A 19736-nucleotide genomic window follows, 5' to 3' on the forward strand; every position below is an offset into this window, starting at 1 on the left:
TTGAGTGGAATTGAGGAGGTCTTCGAAGTATTCTCCCCACCGACACACGACGTCCCGAGTCGAGGTCAGCAGCACGCCATCTCCACTGTAAACAGTGTTGACGTTGCACTGCTTCCCCCTACTGAGACGCCGGATGGTGGACCAGAATTTCCTCGAAGCCGTCCGGAAGTCATTCTCCATGGCCTCGCCAAACTCCTCCCACGTCCGGGTTTTTGCCTCAGCAACCGCCGAAGCCGCGTTCCGCTTGGCCATCCGGTACCTGTCAGCTGCCTCCGGAGTCCCGCAAGCCAAAACGGCCCGATAGGACTCCTTCTTCAGCTTGACGGCATCCCTTACCGCCGGTGTCCACCAGCGGGTTCGGGGATTGCCGCCACGACAGGCACCAATGACCTTACGGCCACAGCTCCGGTCGGCCGCCTCAACAATGGAGGCACGGAACAAGGTCCACTCGGACTCAATGTCCCCCGCCTCCCCCGGGACGTGGGAAAAGCTCTGCCGGAGGTGGGAGTTGAAGCTCTTCCTGACAGGGGATTCCGCCAGACGTTCCCAGCAGACCCTCACAGAGCGTTTGGGTCTGCCAGGTCGGACCGGCATCTTCCCCCACCATCGGAGCCAACCCACCACCAGGAGGTGATCAGTTGACAGCTCCGCCCCTCTCTTCGCCCGAGTGTCCAAAACATGTGGCCCCAAATCCGATGACACGACTACAAAGTCGATCATCGAACTGCGGCCTAGGGTGTCCTGGTGCCAAGTGCACACAGGGACACCCTTATGTTTGAACATGGTGTTCATTATAGAAAATCCGTGTCGAGCACAGAAGTCCAATAATAGAACACCGCTCGGGTTCAGATCGGGGGGGCCGTTCCTCCCAATCACGCCCTTCCAGGTCTCACTGTCATTCCCCACGTGAGCATTGAAGTCACTCAGTAGAACGATGGAGTCCCCAGAAGGAGCGCTCTCCAGCACTTCCTCCAGGGACTCCAAGAAGGGTGGGTACTCTGAGCTGCCGTTTGGTGCATAGACACAAACAACAGTCAGGACCCGTCCCCCCACCCGAAGGCGGAGGGAGGCTACCCTCTCGTTCACCGGGGTGAACCCCAATGTGCAGGCGCCCAGCCGGGGGGCAATAAGTATACCCACACCTGCTCGACGCCTCTCACCGTGGGCAACTCCAGAGTGGAAGAGAGTCCAGCCCCTCTCGAGAGGGCTTGAACCGGAACCCAAACTGTGCGTGGAGGCAAGTCCGACTATATCTAGTCGGAACTTTTCTGCCTCGCACACCAGCTCGGGCTCCTTTCCAGCCAGAGAGGTGACATTCCATGTCCCAAGAGCCAGCTTCAGCAGCCGGGGATCAGACCGCCAAGGTCCCTGCCTTTGGCCGCCGCCCAGCTTGCACTGCACCCGACCCCTTTGGCCCCTCCCACAGGTGGTGAGCCCATGGGAAGGGGGACCCACATTTCCTTTTCGGGCTGTGCCCGGCCGGGCCCCATGGGCGAAGGCCCGGCCACCAGACGCTCGCCTTCGAGCCCCGCCTCCAGGCCTGGCTCCAGAGGGGGGCCCGCGTCCGGGCAAGGGAAATCTGTGTCCATATATCTTTTTCATCATAAGGGGCTTTTTGAGCCGTGCTTTGTCTGGCCCCTCACCTAGGACCCGTTTGCCATGGGTGACCCTCCCAGGGGCATGAAGCCCCAGACAACATGGCTCCTAGGATCATAGGGGCACGCAAACCCCTCCACCACGATAAGGTGACGACTCACGGAGATTTTCCCATTTATTTCACAATAATTTATTTCCCTTTTTATTCTTCCCGCTTATCATTTTTAACGCTTATCATTTTTAATGCTTATCATTTGTAACTTAACATTTGCCTTCGCCTTCACACGCAATTTCTCCAGAAACTGCAATTCTAGTTATTATTAAACAACTTATTCCTCCCACTTTTTTGGCATCTAACGAGTCCCACATGCTTCAACCGATTCACCCCGTTCAAACTTTCACACGTTCCAAAAATTCATGTCACGCTTGCTACCATTGTTTTTGTTCATAACATTTATCGTTTTTGCGTAATTAGCAAATTTGTGGCTTAAAATCCCCCATTCATTCTTAATGGCAATGTCAACACAAGCCATATTCCTGTAGTGGGTTCGATTCTCACATTTCTCACCTTGGGCGTCTCATCATTACACAAACTCACACGGCACCTGCTGCAGTTTTTTTCGTTCTAAACATTTAACGTTTTTGCATAATTAGTACATTTGTGCTATAAAATTATGCATTTAGCTCAGTCGGTAGCACAAGCGTTTCCTAACACGAGCCGTTTTCACGTGCGGGATCGAAACTCACGTGGAAATGGGAATTTGCCTTCACCTTCACACGCAATTTCTCCAGAAATTGCAATTCTACTTATTCCGCTCACTTTTTTGACGCTTAACTACTTCCACATACTTCAACCGATTCACTCCGTTCCACTTTTCACTTATTCCAAATATTCATGACACCGTTGGTTAAATTTTTTTCATTCAAAACATTTTCCGTTTTCACAAAATTCACAAATTTCCGGCAAATTTTTCCCCATTCATTCTTAATGGCAGATTCAACATTTCACATTTACGTTGTTCCAGTTTGAAATTCACATAATTCAACACATTCAAATCACATTGGGGACATTCCCAAACTTGCCAAATTTAAAAAATTCACGTTTTCACGTTTAAAATTTTCACAAAATGTTGCCAAATTTCACAAAATTTCGTTTTTCACTTTTAATTTCTACATACTTCAACCGATTCAACTCGTTCCAACTTTCAGCTGTTCATCTTTTGCCTACCTATTCCACAACTTCCCACTTACCAAAAATTCAAAATTTTCAAATTTGAAATTCAATCAAATTCTCCTAAATTTCGTTTTTCTACTCTAATTTCTACATTTTTCAACCGATTCAACCCATTCCAACTTTCAATTGTTCATCTCTTGCCTACCCATTCCACAACTTCACACTTACCGAAAATTTCAAATTTGAAATTCAACCAAATTCTCCAAAATTTCGTTTTTCTACTCTAATTTCTACATTTCTCTACCGATTCAACCCATTCCAACTTTCAACTCTTCATCTTATGCCTACCTATTCCACAACTTCCCACTTACAAAAAATCCAAAACATTCAAATTTGAAATTCGACCAAATTCTCCAAAATTTCGTTTTTCTACTCTAATTTCTACATTTTTCAACCGATTCAACCAATTCCAACTTTCAATTGTAATTTCAAATTTGAAAATTTGAAATTCGACCAAATTCTCCAAAATTCCGTTTTTCTACTCTAATTCAATTCGTTCACTTGTACAAGTGAACATGGAAAATTATTAATCACATTATAAATTGCATTTACAGATCAGATGGTGTGACGGATGGTGTCAAATGTGGTCATTGAACATGTGCATGTTTATATTCTTTCAGAACTTTACATGCTGTGGCAATGACTGTATGCAGTCAATGAAGCCCAGCTAGAGTGTCAAGTCAAGTCAAATTTATTGATATAGTGTTAATTACACAAACGTACTGAAAGGGCTTCACATGCCCACAGTTGACAATTATTCTCAACATCCCCTGATCTTAACCCCCAGGAGGGCAAGGACATTTTTCACAAAACCCCTGCTGTGGGAAAATGAGAAACCTTGAGGAGGGACCACAGATGGGAGGATTCCCCTTCCAGGACAACCAGGCTGCAATGGATGCGGAGTGGGCAACATTTCAGGCAAAATATGAAACAATATAAAATAATGTACTGTAGATGTCCATAATCAAATGAAGAGCTACAGTAACACAACTTCAGTCATTATGGCAGACTTAAAAAACAAAAACAAAAAAACAGAGAGTCAAACGAGAATACTCCCGGTTCTCCCTATGGTCAGTCCGGGCGTGTTTAATTGGCAGACCAGAAAATAAGACAATATAATAATCGAGGCGCCACATAACACGTATGTAAAATAATTTATGCATCATTCGTATCAATGCCTTTTCCTTTTGTCAGGACACTGCTCGCCTGTCATGTTGTCAAAGTCAAAGTCTGCTTTATTGTCAATTTCTTCACATGCCAAGACACAAAGAAACCGAAATTACGTTCCCACTATCCCACGGTGACAAGACATAGTACACAATATACATACAAGTAAACAACACAAAAAAATAAAAACAAGAAGGCACAAACAATGAATAAATAATAAATAAACAAATAACATAATAAATAAGAGGAGCAAAAATGGAGCAAGTGTGCATACAGCAGACAGTCAGAATAGAGCGCAAAAGTACAGGACGCTACGCAGAAGGGGGGAGAGAGTTCAGGATCCTAACAGCCTGGAGTATGAAGCTGTTGGTGAGTCTGGTGGTGCGGGAGCGCAGGCTCCTGTACCTCTTCCCAGAGGGCAGAAGATCAAACAAAGAGTGAGCGGTGTGACTCACATCACTCACAATCGTGGTCGCCTTGCGGGTGAGATGGGAGGTGTAAATGTCCTTCAGGGAGGGGAGTGAAGCACCAATAATCTTACCAGCCGTGTTCACTATGCGCTGCAGGGCCTTCATGTTGTATTCAGTGCAGCTACCACCCCAAACAGCGATACAACTGGAGAGGACGCCCTCAATGGTGCCACGGTAGAATGTAGTCATGACGGCCGGAGGAGCACTTGCTTGCCTGAGTTTCCGCAGGAAGTACAGGCGGCGCTGAGCCTTCTTCGCCAGTGATGCGGTGTTGGTGGACCAGGAGAGATCCTCACTGATGTGCACCCCCAGGAACCTGGTGCTGCTCACTCTCTCCACCACAGCACCGTCGATGGTCAGCGGCAGGTGTTGGGTGTGACCCTTCCGGAAGTCAACAACAATCTCCTTGGTCTTGTTGACGTTCAGCAGGAGGTTGTTGTCCCTGCTCCACGTGGTCAGAAGGTCAACCTCCAACCTGTATTGAGTCTCGTCGCCCTCGGTGATGAGACCCACCAGAGTCGTGTCGTCAGCAAATTTCACTATGCGGTTGTTGCTGTAGGTTGCAGCGCAGTCATGCGTCAGCAGGGTGAAGAGCAGCGGACTGAGCACGCAGCTTTGGGGGGCCCCCGTGCTCAGCGTGATGCTGGCGGAGATTTTGTCGCGTTGTGACAGCCAACAAAGTTTATGTGTGAAGACAGCTGATATGAGATTTTAATTAAAATAGTTCAAATGAAATAATGAATAAGCCACTCTAGAGCAGCGTTCTCCAACTTTTTTTGTGACACGGTTAGGTGCCGGGGGGTGACGTCAGTGCCTCCCCAGTCATGAACCTCACCGCACGACACTGGTACGAACGTACATACATACATACATTCAGATTCAAGATTCAAGAGTTTTTATTCGCCATGTTTGAGCGTGCCAAACAAGGAATTTGACTTCGGTAAAACACACCCTCTGTTCAACATATAGGTGACTAACAACACTCAGGACATGTGAATAATGGCAAAAACAGTGTAGACAAATTCAAAAGGTGTGAAGAGCAGGATGTTATTGCACAGTAATGCCTCTGAGACTCTATGAGTGGTGTGAGTTCATCAGAGCAACAGCCTGGGGGAAGAAGCTGTCTCGGTGTCTGCTGGTTTTGGCGTACCGAGCTCTATAACGCCGTCCGGAGGGGAGTAGTTCAAACAGACTGCAACCTGGGTGAGAAGGGTCTGTAGAGATGTTCCTTGCACGTTTCCTGGTCCTGGACAGGTACAAGTCTTGGATAGAAGGGAGGTTGATTCCAATGATCTTTTCTGCAGTCCTGATTGTCCGTTGCAGTCTGTGCTTGTCTTGTTTGGAGGCTGATCCAAACCAGACAGTGATGGAGGTGCAGAGGACAGACTGGATGATGGCAGTGTAGAAGGTCTTCAGAAGCTCTCGCGGCAGGTTGAACTTCTTGAGCTGTCTCAGGAAGTACAGCCTCTGCTGGGCCTTCTTCCGGACAGAGTCTATGTGGCCGGTCCATTTCAGGTCCCGAGAGATTGTGGTTCCCAGGAACTTGAAGGTGTCTGTGGAGAGAATAGTATTACTGCGGATAGTGAGGGGTAAAAGTGGTGAAGGGTCTCGCCTGAAATCCACTGTCATCTCCACGGTCTTGAGCGGGTTCAGCTCCAGATGGTTTTGGTTGCACCAGTGGACCAGCCGCTCCACCTCCTGTCTGTACGCAGTCTCATCACCGTCCTGGATCAGTCCGATGAGAGTGGTGTCGTCTGCATACTTCAGGAGCTTCACAGGAGAGTCATCTGAGGAGAAATCGTTGGTGTAGAGAGAGAAGAGCAGTGGGGAGAGGACGCACCCCTGAGGGGCTCCAGTATTGGTGGTCCGGGTGTCAGATGTGATGCCCCCCAGCCTCACACGCTGTCTCCTGTTGGTCAGGAAGCTGGTGATCCACTGACAGGTGGGGGCAGGCACCGCAAGCTGGATGAGCTTCTGTTGGAGGATGTCAGGAGCGATGGTGTTGAACGCCGAGCTGAAGTCCACGAACAGGATCCTGGCGTACGTTCCTGGAGTGTCCAGGTGGTGCAGGATGTAGTGCAGTCCCATGTTGACCGCATCATCCACTGACCTGTTTGCCCGGTAGGCAAACTGGAGGGGGTCAAGCAGGGGGCCCGTGACCTCCTTCAGGTGGTTCAGCACTAACCTCTCGAAAGATTTCATGACCACAGATGTCAGTGCGACGGGTCTATAGTCATTCAAACCTGTGATGGCGGGCTTCTTGGCCACTGGAACGATGGTGGAGCTCTTGAAGCACGAGGGCACCTCACACAGCTCCAGAGAACGGTTGAAGATCCGTGCAAAGGTGGGCGCCAGCTGTTCAGCGCAGACTTTCAAGCAGGAAGGTGACACGCCGTCTGGGCCCGGTGCCTTCCTGGTCTTTTGTCTCCGGAACATCTGGCGCACTTCCTCCTCGCGGACCTGGAGTGCGGGCGCGGCCTCTGCAAGAGAGAGAGTGGGTGACAACGATGATAGAGGTGTGGACAGAGCAGTTGTGGGGAGAGGTGAGTATGTAGATTGTGCTGCAGGAAGTCCCGTTGTGTGGGAGGACCGATCAAACCTGCAGTAGAACTTATTCAGCTGGTTAGCAAGCCTTGGGCTCTCCACAGGACGGGGGGTTCGTTTCTTGTAGCCCGTGATGCTCTGCAGACCTTTCCACACTGTTGAGGGATCAGGATTGGCAGAGAGGTGTCTCTTCAGGTTCTCCCCGTAACCCCTCTTGGCTTTCCTGACCTCTCGGTTCAGTGTGTTTCTGGTCTGCCTGAACAGGTCGCGGTCGCCGCTCCTGAAGGCCTCCTCCTTGACTTTGCGCAACCTCCTGAGGTTCGGTGTAAACCAAGGTTTGTCGTTGTTGTACGTGCAGAAGGTCTTAGTCTGCACACACAGATCCTCACAAAAACTGATGTATGATGTGACAGTGACAGTGTCAGTGTCATACGTACATATACATACATACACGTACATACATACGTACATACACCCTGCCACCCACCCACCCGTGACCCCTTCCAGTTTGCGTACCGAGCCAAACGGTCCTCTAAGGATGCAATCTGCTCTGGCCTCCACTCAGCCCTCACCCACCTGGAAAAAAGAGACTCGTATGTGAGATTGCTGTTTGTGGACTTCAGTTCTGCATTCAACACCATTGTACCACAGCGACTCATCTGCAAACTTGACAAACTGGGACTCAGTACCTACCTCTGCAACTGACTACTGGACTTCCTCTGTCAGAGGCCTCAAGTAGTACGTGTTGGCGACAATATCTCAAGCAGCATCACGCTGAGCACAGAGGCCCCCCAAGGCTGCGTGCTCAGTCCGCTGCTCTTCACCCGGCTGACGCATGACTGCACTGCAACCTACAGCAACAACCACGTAGTGAAATTTGCTGACGACACGACTCTGGTGGGTCTCATCACCGAGGGTGACGAGACTCAATACAGGTCGGAGGTCGACCTTCTGACCACGTGGTGCAGGGACAACAACCTCCTGCTGAACGTCAGCAAGACCAAGGAGATTGTTGTTGACTTCAGGAAGGGTCACACCCAACACCTGCCACTGACCATCGACGGTGCTGTGGTGGAGCGAGTGAGCAGCACCAGATTCCTGGGGGTGCACATCAGTGAAGACCTCTCCTGGACCACCAACACTGCATCGCTGGTGAAGAAAGCTCAGCGCCGCCTGTACTTCCTGCGGAAACTCAGGCGAGCAAGTGCTCCACTGGCCATCATGACCACATTCTATCGAGGCACCATTGAGAGCGTCCTCTCCAGCTGTATCGCTGTGTGGGGTGGAAGCTGCACTGAGTACAACAGGAAGGGCCTGCAGCGCATAGTGGACACAGCTGGAAGGATTATTGGTGCTTCACTCCCCTCCCTGAAGGACATTTACACCTCCCATCTCACCCACAAGGCGACCACGATTGTGAGTGATGTGAGTCACCCCGCTCACACTTTGTTTGATCTACTGCCCTCTGGGAAGAGGTACAGAAGCCTGCGCTCTCGCACCACCAGAGTTCACCAACAGCTTTATACTCCAGGCTGTTAGGATCCTGAACTCTCTCCCCCCTCCACCCTCGACTGGGCCATGTTGGCTGCCTTGCACTACTCCTCCTGTACTTTTGCGCTATATACTGACTGTCTGCTGTATGCACAATTGCTCCGTTTCAACCATGTTGCTCTTATTTATTTATTATTTATTCATTGCTCTTATTTGTTCATTGTTTATGCCTTCTTGTTTTTACTTTTTGTATTGTTTACTTGAATGTTTTGTTTGTCCGTGGACCAATATAATATAATATTATGATTAGAGTTGATGCAATCCTCAGAGTAACGAGAACGTAATAACGAACAGAGTCAGTTGGCATGCGGGTCCTCTCGGCTCATCTCGCAAGGTTCGACAACCGAATTTCGTCCGACATCCGAAGCAAAAAAATCTCAAGTTTTTTGTTCGAATACCGATTTGTTCGAGAACCAGGACGTTCGAAAACCGAGGCTCCACTATATATATATATATATATATATATATGTATATATATATAATATTTAATATGTCGTGTCACCGTGGGATAGTAGGAAACGCAATTTCGACCTCTTTGTATGTCTTGACGTGAAGAAATTGACAATAAAGCAGACTTTGACTTACATACATGCATGCATACATGCATACACATACACTTTATTTTGGTATGGCGCAGCCGTGAGTGGCAGCCTCCCAGCAGTGTTCTCTCTTTTCCTCTTTATATCCTTCTTTTCTCCTTTTTCTTTATTTCTATTTGTCCATTCGGCGATGCTGGTGCCTTCTACCGCACCTCGGCGTGTATATTTTTTTTCCCCTGGGAGCCGGGATGGCTGCGCACGTCGGTCGGGACGATGGCCATCCTGCTCATCCGACCGGTGCTGACCGGGTCCCTCGCCTTGGCCTCGCAGCCGCGACCCCCGTGGGAGGTCCGCTTCGGCGTGCTCGTCGGAACCAACGACCGTCGGCGTGCCTGCCCCATGGTGACCATCTGCACGTGCCCCGACTGGGTGCCCAGGACGCTACTCACACTTTTGCCTGTTTTGTGATGTTTTACCTATTCACGACCACGGTCCATTGGGCGCCGTTGAACTTGACTGTTTATGGACCCCGTGGAGGCTATTTTATGTATTTTGGCGTGTTCTTTGGTGTGTGTGTGGGAGGGGGGGGTGTTGGCCGCTGTTACTTTTTCTTCCTTTGTCATGTTGCTTTGCTTTATAGCAGGGGTGGCCAACCAGTCAGCGACTAAGAGCCACATTTTTTACTGTGTCATCGCAAAGAGCCACATCATACACATGAGCACACATGAACATCCCCCCCCACACACACACGCACACGCACGTGCGCGCACGCACACACACACACACACACACACACACACACACACCTCTGCTCAGCCAAATTTATTGTGTGACATTATTATGTCACGCACCAACATGATAATGACAAATTGACTCCTACAGTACTAAAACCACAGACCAAAGACCACATTTTCAACAATGAACATTGTGTGCATTGTCTCACACAGACAAACTCTCAGTTCAACAAATTCCAAAAAAACATAAGTTTTTTCACTTACTATGTGTGGCGGGACAGACCATTCGTTTTAGTTTGTCGTTTTCAGGAGACAAGATTTCAATAACGTCACTGAGGCATTTTTTAACGAACTCCACTTCATTGTATGGCTTTTTAGCCCGTGCAATGTTCCAAGCCAGTTGAAACAATGCAAGTGTGACAGTCTCTGAGTGCTTCGTAATTTTTTTGAAAAACTGTACCTATTCTTCTGCCTGACTTTTCAAAGTGTCCAAACTTGTGCTTGCGAAATTCAGTCCCTTTTGCAAAGTCCTTATCGATATTGGCATGAAGTGAGTTCGTTTAGCTGTGCATTTTTTCCTTGCCATTTTGGCCGGGTTGGCCACCCCTGGCTTAGCGTCTTGTCAGCTTTTCTGGACCTAATGGGTCATTCATTAAAAAGCCAGCAAAACCAATCGCTCTGCCCTGTGTTCATCGTCATATATTCGTTTAGCTGTGCATTTTTTCCTTGCCATTTTGAGAGCGAAATTGACACTCCTCAAATGGGTTTGTCCCTCCTCCTTTGCGGGATTTCACCTCACGCGCATGCGCGTTTGACCAAAATACCATATCGAACTCAAGCGCAGCAAATACGCACGAAAAATAAACACAAATGTTGATATGAACGTAAAAGAGCCGCATGAAACCAGCCAAAGAGCCGCATGCGGCTCGCGAGCCGCGGGTTGGCCACCCCTGCTTTATGGCTTTTAACTTTTGCACTTACTGGCTTTCTTTGTGGCGCCATTGTGTGGCAGCCTTATAAGAGCCTATTGAGTTGCACTCATGCCATCTGTGTGTCTTTTATAAATGTTCAATCACTCAATTAATCAATCAATCATCAATCAATACATACACACACACATTGCTCAATTAATTGAATTTTAATCATGCTTACGATTTTGGCTCCAGACAATCTCAAAATTCACATAATTGAGGACAAACGTGTCATGGAGAGAATGGAGCTGGGTGACCAAATGCGGCTTGGACCAGGGTTTATTGACGGAACTCAAAAGACAGACTAGATAGGCTTGACTAGGGACGAGAATAACTGAATAGAAAGACAAGACAAAGACAAGAAAGACGAAACGAGAAACAAGACGAGAACAGACTAGCGACTAGGAAAATCAAGAACAATCCGACGGGGAGTGACACGTAGACAGGACTTAAATACATGACAGGTAACGAGAGGCAGGTGACGGCTATTACATAGATTGTGAGCAGACACAGGAGGGAAGGGGCGACGCAAACAAAAACCATGGCAACGTTAAAACAAGGAAACGAACGGAGTCGGATTGTGACAAAACGTTTATTTGGTGTCTCCATTATGAGACGTGTATGCGCAACTCAACCGCGTGTGTGGAGAGTGGAGATCCAGGCCATATTTAACAGGCAGTGTTGTCTCATCGCGTTCAATGAACGGAGGTTCATGAACTCATTCATATTTTGGATGAACGTGAACTGAATGTAGCACATTTTTGACCACAGTCATGTGTTTGTTTCAATTTATTAAAGAAAAAGACAATTCAAGCAATTTTGTCTTGTATTTAAGATTGCACTGTGATAGCACCTGGATACCTGTGTGAATGGAATGGGTGAAAACAATGAGTACAATGCCAAAATCCCAGCGGTTTTTCTGTTGTTGAAGAAACAAGTATAAACTTTTCATTTTTAGGATTGAACTATGAACTGAGCAAGTTCATTTTAAAATTCATGAACTGAACTTTGAATGAATGAATGACTGAATGAATCTTTATTTCGAACATGATTTTAAGATTAAAAAACAATAAGAACAAACAACAAAAAACAAACAACAAACAATATACATCACTGTTAGAAAAGGAGTAGGAAGAAGCCTAAGCTTATCATGTCCTACCCCTATCCATTACTTAGCTCCAAGTGAGAACATTAAACTACAAAAGAACAAGAGAAAACAACAAAAACAGCTTATAATCCAAACATTTGACAGGAGTCACCTTCATTTTCCTCTTTTTGGTAATTAGCAAATATCATTCCTTCTTCTTCTTTCCTGTAACGTCAGATGTCCAACTCGGTGTCGCGTAGCCATGCCCGCATCTCTGGCCCTAGGTCGAAGAGGCTGGCTTCCGAGGGTGGTCCATATAAGGGGCAGATGTTGATTATATGGTCGGCGGTCTGCTCAGGGTCACCACACTCGCATGCCGCACTGTCCGCCAAGCCCCACGTCTTCATTGATGACCCAAAGCGACCGACCCCAGTCCGTAGGCGGTTCAGCGTGGTCCATTGCCGGCGTGGTAGGTCGTCTCCTCCGATGGCGCCATCTCCTGGGTCCCAAATGTAGCGGTGGACTCGGGAGGGTCCGGCCGACTCCCACTCCTGCTTCCAAGCTGCTGCCAACCATGCATCTCTGGAGATTAAGATTAAAGTCCCAATGATTGTCACACACACATCTGGGTGTGGTGAAATATGTCCTCTGCATTTAACCCATCCCCATGTGATTTTAATCCATCCCCTGGGGGAGAGGGGAGCAGTGAGCAGCAGCGGTGCCGCGCTCGGGAATCATTTGGTGATCTAACCCCCCAATTCCAACCCTTAATGCTGAGTGCCAAGCAGGGAGGCAATGGGTCCCATTTTTATAGTCTTTGGTATGACCCGGCCGGGGTTTGAACCCACAACCTTCCAGTCTCAGGGCGGACACTCTACCACTAGGCCACTGAGATGTCCTCAGAGGTGGAGTTGAGCATCTCTTGTGCTGCCTTGTTGTAAGGGTGGCGGGACTTGAGTCTGCTAGGAGGTGCTGGTGTTATTGTGGTGTTGTGCAAGATGTGCCAGTCATATTTTTGTGCCTTCCTGGCCAGGGCGAGGGTGGCAGCCTCCCGTCGGAGGCCGGCCGGTGCTATTCCCGCGAGGACCGGCAAGAGGGACACAGCAGTAGGTTTCAAGTATCCAGTTATTATCCGGAGGGAGGTATTAATAGCCACGTCGACCTTTCTCGCATGCGGGCTTCTGCTCCAGACTGGGCTGCAGTATTCTGCTGCAGAGAAGACCAGGGCTTGAGTGGATATTCGCAGCGTCTTAGCGGAGGCTCCCCAGGTTGTTCCAGCGAGGCGGCGGATCAGCGCGGCTCTGGATGTCACCTTGGCCTTGACTTCTTCCAGGTGTTGTTTGAAGGATAATGTCCGATCCAGACGCACTCCAAGGTACTTCGGGGCTTGCTGGACCTCCAGACATTTGTTGTCAACGCGCACCTCAGGTTCCCTCCTGGCTTCTCTGGTGCTAAGGTGGTATGCCGCTGCGACTGTCTTTCCGACGCTGAGCTGTAGACGCCACCTCCGAAGGTATGCTACCAGTGTGCCCATGTCTTCATTAAGACCCTCTTCCATCGCCTTCCACGTTGGTCGGCTCAGCATGATGGCAAGGTCATCTGCGTAGCCATACTTTCTCGATGCTGTATCAGGTAGGTCGTGGATGTAAACATTGAACAGCATCGGCGAGAGGACAGACCCCTGCGGTACCCCGTTCCTCAGTCTTCTGAGCCTACTGCACTGGCCACTGCTGGTCTGGAGGATGAAGCTGCGGTTGGAAATTGTCTCCATGATGAACTTCACCATGTGCCGGTCTGGTATTGTCCTCAGCAGCTTCAGGTGGAGTCCCCGGTGCCACACGGTGTCATATGCAGCCGTCAGATCCAGGTACACTACCCCGGCTTTCTCACTGTCCTGGAAGCTGTCCTCGATGTCCTGACAGAGTAGTGTTACCTGGTCTGCTGTTGATCTTCCATGACGGAAACCAGCTTGTTCCCGTGGGAGCTGTGAGTCCACCACTGGCTTGATGCGGCTATCGATCATCTTCTCCAAGATCTTAAATGGGACACAGAGCAGCGAGATTGGTCTGTATGACTTAGGATCTTCTGCAGGTTTATTTGGCTTCGGCAGAGCTATGACAGAGGCACGGCGCCAAGTCTTTGGGAGCTTTAATCTCCGGTAGCATGATGTAAAGAAAGCACAGAGCCAACCAGATGTTGTTGTGCTCTGGTGGATGACAAACTCTGGGTGGATGTTGTCACGGCCAGGGGATTTGCCTGGCTTGAGCTTGCTCAAGGCCTCACTGAGTTCCTCTGCTGTGAATTCTCCCGAGAGGTTGGAATCGACACTGGCCGCTCCCGAGAGGCCAGACACCTCACACGATATCAGTCGGGCAAAAACTTTGTCAGCATCCGGGAAGCGGCCGTTCTTCAGGAGATGGGATGCAATGGCATTTGCTGTGACTGGGCAGCTGCGGGGTGTTGTATTTCTGCCTGTGAGCTGGTTGATGGTCTGCCACGCCTTGCGACTAGAATGGGTGAAGTCGATTGATTCGACGACTTCTGTCCATCTAGCCCTACGGGTGATATCCAGCTTCTGGAGCAGTGCTGCTGCAGTCATGTCCACCTCTTCTCTGGAGCTAGCCCTCTGGTGATCACACAGAAGGCGGCTGCATTCCTTGTCCCAACCCGGGATGTAGTTCCTGTTATAGCCCCGTGGGATGGTCTTCTTTGCCGCACCCAGGAGGACCTGGCAGTAGGCTGCATAGGCCGCATCCAGATCGGCTGTGTCTGGGTCTGGCAGGCCAGCTGACCTTCTTTCAGTCTCCTCAGCATACGACTCCCAGTTGGCCTTTCGGAAGTTCCATCGCTTGACGGGTTTCCCTGGTACCGGTTCCACCAGTGCTGGGACTTTAATGATGGATGGCCGGTGATGTGATCGGGGAAACCTATCCAGGATGCGTCTCTCCGGTTTCGGGTCGTTACTGTGGCAGATGGCGAAGGCCAGGTCCGGGTTGGTGGAGGTGTTCCAGCGTGCAGAGAAGAACGTTGGAGGCTCCTTGGGGTCGTACAGCAGCAGAGCATCAGTATTGGAGGCCCATTCACTCAGCGCCACTCCATTAGGTGTTGTGTGGTTGTAACCCCAGTCTGTGTGCTGACAGTTGAAGTCACCTGCATAGATGGCAGGTGCAGTTATTGATGGGAGTGATGTCACGGACAGCTCCGATGGTGGGGGTTTGTATACGTTGACGACTGATGTTTCCTGGATTTTTGTAACCAGCCACTCGATGTTAGAGCCTGGTGGGGATTGGCTGCTAGCTGACCAGCTTAATTCAGTCCTGACGAACGTTGCCACACCGTGTTGCTTGCTGTAGATGGACCCAGCAAGATGGAACCCAGGAATCTTGAGGATGTTGTCGGATGTACAGTGTGTCTCCTGCAGGAGCAGAACCGCTGCCTCGTTGGAATCAGCCAGGTGACGCAGGACTTCGAGTTTGGCGGTTGTTAGGCCCTCGACTTTGAGTTGAAGCACTGACAGGCCTCGGTTTTCGACGGTTGGGATGACTGCCCGTCCGCCGGTCCTAAGCCTGCCAGCTCGAGCTCGACGAGCTCGACGTTTGGTTGACGACATTCGTTTCACAAGTTGGTCTTGCACCATTTCTTGCTACTTGCAGAGGAGGCCACGTGGAGGCTGTCGTCTTCTCCTCCATATCATTCCTTTATACATTTTTTTAAATAGAACTATATTTCTGCTTTCCTTCATTTTATCTTCTAGCCCATTCCACACAGTTACTCCATAGGATGATATGCACCTGCTCCTGAGATTGGTGCGAGCATACCCCTGATCAAAGTTACATTTTCCACTCAAATTATATCCCTTATCTTTTTCAATAAATAATTTTTGAATGTTCCCTGGGAGTTTTTGACTCTTTGCTCGATACATTATCTGTGCCAGTATAAATTAGAATAAGTCCATTAGCTTTAAAGCGTTTGATTTTAAGAACAAATTATTTGTATGATCTCGAAATCCAACCTTGCGTACAATTCTCAAATATCATTTATGTACAAAATAAATAATATGGGACCCAGCACTGACGCCTGAGGGACTCCACAGGTAATGTCTAGGCATGATGATATATGATTACCCATCTTAACAAACTATTGTCTATTAGTAATGTAACTTTTTAACCAGATCAATGCTACACCTCTCATCACATATCTTTACAATTTATACAATAATATGTTATGGTCAATGGTATCAAAAGCTTTTTTCAAATCAATAACTAGTCCTACCGCATATTCCTTATTGTCAATACAGTTAGTTATTTCTCCCGTCAAATCCATTAGTGCCATAGTTGTTGATCTATTTGTTCTAAATCCATATTGACTGTCAGTTAGCAAGTTGTGTATCTTAGTGAAGCTATCCAGTCTCACAATGAAAAGCTTCTCCAAGATTTTAGAGAATTGACATCATAGAGAAACAGGTCTATAATTTGTAAAGAGATGTTTATCTCCTGTTTTATACAGTGGGATAACCTTCGCCGTTTTCATTTTGCTTGGGAAGGTACCTGTTTTAAAGGACAAATTACAGATGTATGTCAGAGGATTTACCACTCCATCAACAACTTCCTTAATTAAGGCCATATCAACATCATTCCCATCTGTAAATGTTTTATTTTTGCATGATTTTATAATATCTAAAACTTCTTTCTCATCAACTGTGTTCAAGAACATTGAACTTGGATTAATTTCAATACCATCTCCTACTGCTCTCGCCTGCTCTATAGACGGGTCACTGATACCCTCAGCCAATTTCGGTCCTACATTCACAAAAAATGCATTCAAATCATTGACTGCATCTTCCATATTGTTTATGGTCTTGTCATTATCCATGAAGTGTTCAAGATACTTTGTGTTAGCACCTCCTTTCCGGATAATACTGTTTAAAACCTCCCATATCCCTATCCTTACTATTGTTTCTATTTTTCTCTATTAACTTGCTGTAGTATTCCTTCTTGCACCTCCTCATAATTTGCGTCATCTTATTTTTATATCTTTTGTACCTAATTTCAGTCTCTATGTCTTATAAATTCTCGATACATCAAATTTTTCTTTTTACTGGCATTTTGTAGACCTTTTGTGATCCATGGGGACTCTGTATACTTATGCTTCCTATTGCATTGCTTTAGTGGGCAGTTTTTTATCATACAATGACATAAATCTTTCTTCTTCCAATTCCTGAAAGCATGTTCTGTCGTTTTTTTTTTTTTTTCGAATTTCTCATGAGGGCTCGACACTTAACATGCATGAGTGTGGATCAGTTTCTGCTCGCAAACAGATTTCTCTCTTTTCCTCTCATTTTTATCTTTCAAAATCATTTCTGTTCTGCGGTGCAAATTGGATAGACCACAGTCTAGCAAATTTCTTTACACTAAAAGTTTAGCCAATTTTCATCATTTTAACACACATGCACAGCTCTCGCGCGCGTAAGGTAGGTCCCAGCACCAATGATTCGTCACAGGCTGGCCATTTCCTGCGGTCGATCATGAGCTGTTCCCTCCCACGCACACGAGGACAGCACATTCTAATTTTTTATTTATCTTCTAGAAGCAATTTGCATTTATTTACCACTTGATTTGCAAATTTTAACTTTAGTGTACACACACAATTTGATCTGTGGTCATTTGTCATTGGGCATAAAAACAGCATTGTCATACTTCTTGTTTGTACAGGACTTCTAGTAATGTGACCCTGACTTTTTTTTCTGTTATATGGGGGAGGGTGCAGGTCTGTTAAACTTGGATACAAGTTTTGCATACGAGCGGGACCTCTTGCTCCTCTGCTTGAGCTGCGCTTCTAGCTGCGGCTGCGCACTGTGGCCTCATTGTCTTCCGGCCTGACAAACATAGTCGCAGTCTCATCGCTTTTCATCTTTCTATCGTTTGTCTTTTGGATTTGTTCTCTTCTCTCTTGTGAAGCTTTCAACCACAGTCTAGCACAATTCAACTCTCTCTCTTTTCTTTTCTTTTTCAGTCCCTTTGTTTTCCTATCTACACTCTCCTCCAAAACATCAACCACTATCTTCCACACTTCAACTTTCAACTTCCCTTCTACTCCATACTTTTTCTTCCACTTCGGCATGTATTGCATACAATTAAGAAATTTACTCGCCATGTACTTCTCATCTCCTTCAAGAGCTAGAGATTTACCGTTCTTATTTCCCATCTTAATTTGGTATTTTTTTTTTAGGTTTATACAATTTTTTTCAAAAATTTTCGTTCTTTCTTTGAGGATCCTCAATGCAGGTTTAAATTGACTTTTCAACAAATTACTAGCCTGTGTTATTGCCGTGGATCAATGCTAGAACTGCTATTTAGTCAATTTATCCTACCAGTCACACACTCAACCACACAAGTTTCTTATTCCTGCCTACGCGAAGTCCGCTTTTAAAAAAAAGAGCTGCTTCATCCGGAGAGGGGACTCTACAACACCCCTTCCTTCCCTGGGAACTAAAGACAACAGTCCTGTTACCCAGCCCTGCCAACGTGAAGTTGTACTCTTTAGAACAGTGGTTGTCAAATGAGGGTACACGGAGGTACTCTAGGGGGTACGTGAGGTTTTACAAAAATATATAAAACAGTTTGAGAACCACTGCTCCAGAAGAGCCACTTCATCCGGAGGGGGACTCTACAACACCCCCTCCTTCCACAAGACTTAAAATCTTCTTTCCTGCCTATTTGGCTCAGACAAACCAAAGCCGTATAGCTCGTGCACCTTTAACTTTTTACGCGTTTCACAACAACAATCACACAACTTTAGGGCTTGAACTTACTTGTCCCCTGGTTCGTTGCACTGCCGGATCCCGTCAATCCACCTCTGTCAGACGAAGGCAGACCTAAGATGCTGGCCCAGCGAAGAAATTCTCTTCCCAGGACTTTCTTTTCCAGGTCCTCCTAAAGGACGCTGGCTTGTCGACAATGCAGCACGTCCTGCTCCGTCAGCCAGATGGCGGGTATGAGGGATCTGGGTCACGGCACCAAAATGATAGGGTGATGCTCACTCTAACTTATTTTGCAAGAACCACACGGGAGACAAGTCCTTTTAGACACCTGCAGGTGGAGAGTCCATTCGTCGCTGTGCGTACAGCGATGATCGAATGAGGTCTGACTCAGGCCTCCTGCAGGAGCATTTTTATTGAGAGAAACAGAGTGGGTGTGAGAGTGGGGGTGAGAAAAATCATCAACAGTGCACTATTTCAAATATACCAAGATCCAAGCTACCACAGTATGAAACCGAAATAAAGAATATTGATTGGAGCAATCAACTAGCACTCACCGACCCAGAACAAATCTTAGCAGATTTCCAGAATCGTATAGAAGCCATACGGAAAAAATACACTACTACCAGAAAACTCGACAGAATAAATTACCATGGATAAACTCAGATATTCTCAATTTAATCGCACAGAAAACCACTGCACTGAAATTGTATAGGTCAATAAAAACTATTGAAAATAAAACAGCTCTCACACATCTTAGAAATAAATGCACCTTAGAGATAAGTAAGGCTAAAACCACTTACTTCCAGAAGCAAATCACTCAGGCCGCCACAAACCCCAAAATCCTCTGGCAGACACTAAAATCCATCACTGGGCAAACTCATGAAAATACAAACAACAACATACAAATATCTTTACAAAATACACTCACTACTGATCAGGAACAGATTGCAAATGCATTTAATAATTACTTCATCACCTCTATTAAAGACCTGACAGAACACTTTGATCCTCCGTCTCCACCCACACCTATAACTCCCTCATCAGACAAGCTAACCTTCTCTGAGATTACGCTCTCAGAGTTAT

The 19736-nt window shown here is 47.2% G+C and overlaps 1 protein-coding gene and 1 long non-coding RNA gene across 7 annotated transcripts in view; both read left to right on the forward strand.

The window, feature by feature from the left end:
- Positions 1–19736, forward strand: part of itgb2 (integrin, beta 2) — a 134358-nt gene that overhangs the window by 6355 nt on the left and 108267 nt on the right. The gene's annotated exons all lie outside the window — the stretch shown is intronic.
- LOC119139721 lies at positions 4933–19327 on the forward strand. The gene is made up of 3 exons (XR_005101420.1): positions 4933–4944; positions 6112–6114; positions 19104–19327. It is a non-coding gene; the product is annotated as an uncharacterized LOC119139721 (long non-coding RNA).

The sequence above is a fragment of the Syngnathus acus genome, chromosome 21, assembly GCF_901709675.1.
Source record: "Syngnathus acus chromosome 21, fSynAcu1.2, whole genome shotgun sequence".
Lineage (NCBI taxonomy): Eukaryota > Metazoa > Chordata > Actinopteri > Syngnathiformes > Syngnathidae > Syngnathus > Syngnathus acus.